Source organism: Olea europaea, unplaced genomic scaffold (assembly GCF_002742605.1).
Source record: "Olea europaea var. sylvestris unplaced genomic scaffold, O_europaea_v1 scaffold1369, whole genome shotgun sequence".
In the NCBI taxonomy this organism is placed as follows: domain Eukaryota; kingdom Viridiplantae; phylum Streptophyta; class Magnoliopsida; order Lamiales; family Oleaceae; genus Olea; species Olea europaea.
Genome location: NW_019231197.1, coordinates 67,502 through 74,535, shown reverse-complemented (window position 1 = coordinate 74,535; position 7,034 = coordinate 67,502).

Genomic DNA, 7,034 nt, shown 5'->3' with positions numbered 1-7,034 from the left:
ATCATGATTCACGCCAGCCATTTACGCTCCTAAATAAAATAATTATCATGATCCACGCCAGCCATTTACGGAATTACTTAATGTATTGTCCTAAAAAATTATTTTTATGATTCACGAAGATCAATTAACTATTAGAATTTCCTTTTCTAACCTATATAAAAGGAGTCAAAACATCTGCCATGCCATCTATAACGTTTTAGACTTTTTACTTTTTATTTATTTATTATTTTCGGCCTCCACATTTTAAAACGTGATCTTTATTTATTTATTTGGGGACAAAACTAACATCGTCTTGTATTCCTTTTTAAAACGATGTGTTTTGGTCTTTTTATTTTTGCAGGGACATAAATGGTGTCATTTAGTCTTTCTTTCGAACCGAACAACACCATATTTAGGTCTAAACATGATTTGGGTTTTGTTGATTTTAAGCTCAACACGAAATTGAAATTGAAATCAAAATCGAATTGGACGATTTGGGTAAATTCTATCTCAAATCGACCTAATCCAACAGTTGAAACCGAACCAAACCATCTGGTTAGTCTGTTTGAACATTTGTAGGAGTCAAAAAAATTTGTTTGAAAATCTGAATTTTAAAATGAAGAAAAATTATAAAAATCATATTAAAGGGTTTAGTAGGTTAATTGACCTAACTTTTTAATGATTAAAATTAATCAATCCAAATCTGAAAGTTTGGTCTACAACGCTACACATCACTTGTGATTTCACGGGACACTCTTGATTACCAAGTTTACGTTCTAGATTACAATTTAGTTCGACCTTACGTGCAGAATTAACCTAATTAAAGCAACAAGTCACTTTTAATTAGTTTCTAGATGGTTAAGCATACAATTCAATTATCCCTATGTTTAAATGTTGCAATAGTAATATGGAAAGCAGTAAATAACACCACGTTTGTTGACAGAGAAACCCAGCATGGGAAAAACTCCAGGACCAAGCTAGTTACCTCCACTTTAGACAATATGGATTACAGTACGATTCCAGCCTAACAAATTCCACTAGCTGTTGTAATTCCTATAATCACCAAGATTTGCTGTGCCCCACAGCTTTCCGATCTCCTACAATTAAATACTATCTAACCACTCTACTAGGCTTCTCGATCTACTCCCTGTAGCTTCCAAGATCTGTTGTCTCACCAGGTTCTCGATCTTCTACCAATTGTCTCTTCCAAGTGGAATTTCAAGAACCTCATGTTTTTCTACTTTTCCAACGCTTGAAGTCCACCCCTCTCAATGCCCATAAGAGAGTCCCTTTCTCAAAGAATTAAGGAAACCAGGTTTTTTTTATTCGAAGGATTTGATGTTTTTCCAACACTTGGTTGCTAAATCTCAAGAATGAATGATTAATTTCACCAGTTGAATTGTGTTCTTGGATCTCTCAAAGATGTTATGAATGTGCTGTATTATTGAAGCACAATGAAGCAACCTCCCAAAAATTGTCCATGACTAGAGTATTTATATTTGGAGGCGAATAAGAAGTATGGACCGTGTAAAACTCTCCAAAAATGTGACTTAGGGTTGGCCACGTAACATTGTCACTCAAGTAACACTCTAACGAAAAGTGAGTGATAGCTTTTCGCTCGAGTGACGCAGGGGCGACAAGCGAGCGACAATGGTTCTGTTTTTAACGCTCGAGCAACAACTTAGCGAGTAGTTAGTGAAAATTTGGTGAGTGCTCTACCTTATTCCAAACTCAAACCCTAACCTAAACCATCTATACAAATTATAACATAAGTCCTTGACTTTTACAAAAGTTTAATTAAGTCTTTTTTGTTCACAGACATGCTAATTACAATATAAAACCAAATAAAATTGATTTTTTAAAAAGGAAAATCCATGTGTCTAAGGGAGCATGAGTCAATGAATTGCCACAAGCGCTGTGGACAATTCAAACTACTAGGCGGACCCCACTGGAGAAACTCCGTTCTCAGTGGCTTATGGTGCCAAGGTAATGAGCCCGGTAAGATTGGACTACCTTCTCCTCGTTGATTGCAATTCAGTGAGACATCCAACGATGAAATAAGAAGATTTGAGCTTGATTTCCTCGATAAAAAAGGGATGAATCCCAAGTAAAATTTCCTGCATACCAAAGGAAGATGATCCGCTACTATAACATGAAAGTCAAGAAAAGGTCCTTCCGAGTTAAGAATTTGGTACTTCAGAGAGTTTTTCTATCTTCCAAAGAACCAGGAGTATGTACGTTGACACCAAATTACGAAGAGTCCATATCGCATCAAAGAGGAATGTACAACCTTGTCCATGGAACATAAGCATCTCAGAATATACTATTAATGATTGTACTTTAAACTGGAAGACCTTACTCAACCTCAGTAAAATTCTCAAATGTGAATAAATAAAATTACATTTCGTTTAGTAAATCTGAAGCATAAACTCTAGTATAAAAGCATGTGTAACTCAATGAGGAAGATTAGATCCCAAAAAAAATCACCTCATTTATTTTTCAAGGCTATATTGTTGTCTTCCCTAGGTGAAGGTTAATGTCAAGGGAGAAACCTTTACAGGATGAACCACCTTCAATATATGAAAATGTGGGTACATCATAGATGAGGATTGGATCCCAAAAGGGATTACGTATTTGTTCTCTGAGGCGTACATTATATTCTCCTTAGACGAAGTTGAATGTTAGGGGAAAAGCCTTGATATGGATGAACCATCCACCATCTATGGAGCAATGGACGCTTCGGAGAGGAGGATCAGATACCAAAATGGATCAGCTCACTTGTTTTTCAAGGTTTAAATCACGTACCTCCTCTAGACGACGCTGAAAATCATGGAAAAAAGCTTTTACATAGATGATCCATCCACTATATATGAAAGAGTAGACGTCTCGGGGAAGAGAATTAGATCCCAAAAGAGATTACCTCATTTATTCTCCTAGGCGCACATCATGTTCCTTCCCTAGACGAAGCTGAATGTCAGGGAAAGAGCTTTCACATAGATGAACAATCGACCATATATGAAAGCGTGGGCGCATCGAAGAGTGGAATCAGATCACAAAATAGATCATCTCATTTATTTTTCGAGGCATACATCAAATGCCTCCTATATACGAAGCTGACGTCAAGGGGAAAAGCCTTTATATGGATAAACCTTCCATCATATACGAAAGCGTAGATGCCTCAGAGAAGAAGATCGGATCTTAAAATGGATCACCTTATTTGTTCTCCTAGGCGTACATCACAGCCTCCCCTAGACGAAGTTGAACATTAAGAGATGATTCTTTAAATGAATGAACTATCCACCATGTATAGAAGTGTGGGAGCCTCTTAGAGGAGATCGAATCCCAAAAGGGATCACCTTATTTGTTCAACTAGGTATGCATCACACGCCTCTCGTAGACGAAGCTGAACGTGATGGGAGAAGCCTTTACATGGATGAACCATCTATCATGTATGGAAGCGTAGGTGTCTCGAAAAGGAATATCGAATCCCAAAAGGGATCACCTTATTGGTTCTTTGAAGCGTACATCACAAGCCTTCATTAATGACGCTAAACATCATTAAAGAAGGATAAAACACCATTAAAAGAGGTATTGAGCTCTATGTGTTCTCAAGATTAGTCGTTAAAATGTCTTAAATACTGCGATTCATTACGGAATGAATTAAACAATCAAATTATTTAAGTAATTACTTCATTTAGGCCACAACACTTGAATTATTAAAGACATTGAAATAGAAAAACAGAAGAAATCGAAGTATAGAAGCATTCATTTTATTACTTAACGAAATATTTACAAGATGGCCAAAACCAAAATTACGAGAAACAAAAATCTAATACCATGTTGGAGGTAGCTTGGGATATGACTTCTCAATAGCAGACACTTCAATAATTGAACCTCTTGGCCCGAAGCTTTGTCCTTTAGAGCATCTTCTTGGTCCATTTCTACATTAGCTTCAGCCGTGTCCTCAATTAGGGTCTGAGGCACCTTATCTGAGGACTCAACCCTCAATTTAGCAGCATTAAATTTTAGGTAAAGCTCTCACACCTATATACTACTTCGATGTAGGCAAATCTCTTCCAATAGGTGCTGAAGTACTGGTACTCTTTTGTCAAGTGAAAGTTGTGAATATTATTCTTTGTTGCTTCTTTACCTGCTTGTTGAGTATTAGCCTTAGCCTTATCTACCCTCTGCACATAGTGCTTTATCTAGGCTTCATAAAACTTGTTTGTATCCTTGAGCCCGCTGAATTCTAAGATAGCTTTCTCCAAAGTTTTGGCCTTTAACTTCTGATGATTGATTGAATTTTCAACCTTCTTAGTCAAGAAAAGGGATTCATGGACCTCACTATTTAGAGCCTCGATCTTTGCTAAGGTAAAAACCAACTTAGCTTACTCTTCAACTCACTGGGCTCTTAGCACTTCGGCCTCAATTTTATTTTCTTCATTTCCTTCTTTGTCAATGCCAATTTATCAACTGACTCCTTAGATGTCCTTCAACACCTATTGGCATTCCAAAGACATGCTAAAAGTTCTGGCACTTTAGCTAACCAATATTGATGTTAGGTCCACCATGTCGCAGATGGATATATATAACTACCACCTATCGGTTCAGAATATATAAAAATTTGTATATTGGACTTCAGGTGGCAGTATATCCATTACTGCTAGAGCAATCTCCACATCTTGCCCACTAAGAGCCTTCCAGATTTTCTAGGTATCGTAGCCACCCTGCCTTCTTCACACTTCCAAGGCCTGTTTTTCTTCTTTTTGAGACTTTTCATTGACCATCCGAACTATCTCCACTTTTACTACTTTCATTAAAGCCTCTACCAACTTCGGATAAGGAGGCACAGCTTGTTTAGTGGTTGGAGCAATGATATTACTGAACTTCCCTGAAGCAAAACTACTGTTAGATAAATTTAGTTTCTTCTTCCTCTTAGCTTTCTCCTTTCCTTGTGTTTATCGATCCTCTGAGCCACCTCTTCATTACCTTTTTCAGTATAATCTTTGCTGAGGTGCTCAAGTTTCTCCTTTACGTGCTTAGCAGCTCCAGAAAAGGGTCTTAAAGCCCTGGACCCCACGATTGTTGTGGCCTTCAAAATCGAATCCATGTCAGGGTTTGGGTACTTTTTCCTCCAAAAATCATCTACAAAATAGTAAAGACAATGTTAAGATCTAAAGAAATGAACTCTAAGCTCACAACGAGCTTTGATGTTTACCTTTCGAGGACATTAATCTGAAGTCTAAGAAGTATTTACTTCAGTCGATGAGGTGGTTGGGGCGGAGTAACTTCAAATGACGTTTGTAAATGTCCTTGATGATATCCTACTTAGCTTAGTAGAGCTCAATAAAAGCATAAGTAAAAGATAGGTAGTAGAGGGAGACACTTACATGCTTAGGAGTATTGGGTCGGTACAGTGCAAGCAGAAGCTTTGCTCTCTACACTATTTGCCATTTCTCCCTTGCTCAAAACCAATATTCTTTCCATCGCTTGATGGGAGATGGCAAACCTACTACAAAGAGAGGCATAGGCTCTCCAAGGAGTCTTGGTACTACCCTTTTGACTCCTCCTTCCCAAGGATGAGAGGTTGGAAGAGTGTTTAGACGACTTGTAGAGGCATGTCCCCGCCAAGTGAGGTCTCCTTCCAAAAAAAGTAAGACCCAACTAGCTGACTCAACCTATTTGGCAAAAGTTGGGTCAAAGCCAACACAGAAGACCTAAGAACGGCCCTAAAAAATGGGTATAGAGGTAGACGCGTACTTGCATTCAATAGGTATTCAATAATTGCCACACAATAAGGCCTCGGATAACTAGCACTTCATAGGCATCAGGGACTAATAGTTCTATAGAGTCCAGGATCCTAAATTTCTTTCTAAGTTTGGCTATTTTGTTGGAATTGTTGGCAGAAGAGATCTTTATAACCTCCCATCCTGTCTCGTAATCGATGGTACCCCCACTCAAAGCCTAATAACCCTCATTCCGACCCACTAGGCATCACCTCGATGCTGGCCACGGCCATTGTTAGCTTAGCTTTGCTAGCACTCGACCCGAAAGCCATTGAACTAGAAAGAAAAGTTGGAAATGGTAGGAAAAATAGAGTCTCACAAGATTTACCTAAATTAAAGGAAGCTCAAAGGACAATATAGCCAAAAAATGGAGATTGCCAAAAAAGTTTAGGAGTGCTAGAGTGTATGAAGATTTTCACAAAGGTAAAGGCTATTAGATGGTAGGTTTTTAGCTTATATACAAAGGATTAAAGAATGACAACCATTGGATAGAAATCGAATCCATCCAAAGCATCCATTTTTTGGTGCGTCTGACGCATTGAAGTCAAATGGTTTCTTCTGTCAATGCCTCTGATTGATGTGTTTTCTTTACATAGGACGCTCAGCGCGTCGACCTTAGAATACTGTAGCGTGGCCATCATTGCGCATTAAATATAACGATCGTACGTCTATTGAAAGTTGTAATGCCTCAAATGTCTTTTCTTGGTAACATGCAAAAATATCAAATCATTGGCACCATTATCAAGGTCATTCAATCGAAACTAAAGGAGCCTCGACAATTCAATAATTTCCCTGTTTTGGCTCAAATAAATTTCAGCTTATCAACATTTTCCTACTTTGGCTTATATAAATTTTAGCATCTATCAAAACTAAAAGAGCCTCGATAGTTTAGCATTTTCCTGATTCAACTTAAATAAATTTCAGCTTTTACAAAACTAAAGGAACCTCGACGGTTCAGCATTTTGCTGCTTTGGCTCAAATAAATTTCTCGCTTTTATCAAACCTAAAGGAGCCTTGGTAGTTCAGAATTTTCCTACTTTGACTCAAATAAATTTCAACTTTTGTTACAATAGCATGCCTAAAAAATTTAATATTGCATAAAGATAGCACATCATACAAGAACCAGGTTCCACTTTGAACTCCAATTATGATATAAATACCTATGCTTGGGTTTGGGGAGTATTGTGTTTGTAAAAATTAAAAAATTAAAAAAAATTGAAAACAAAATTAGCCTTACTTAATATTGAAGTCCATGTATGATATAAATTA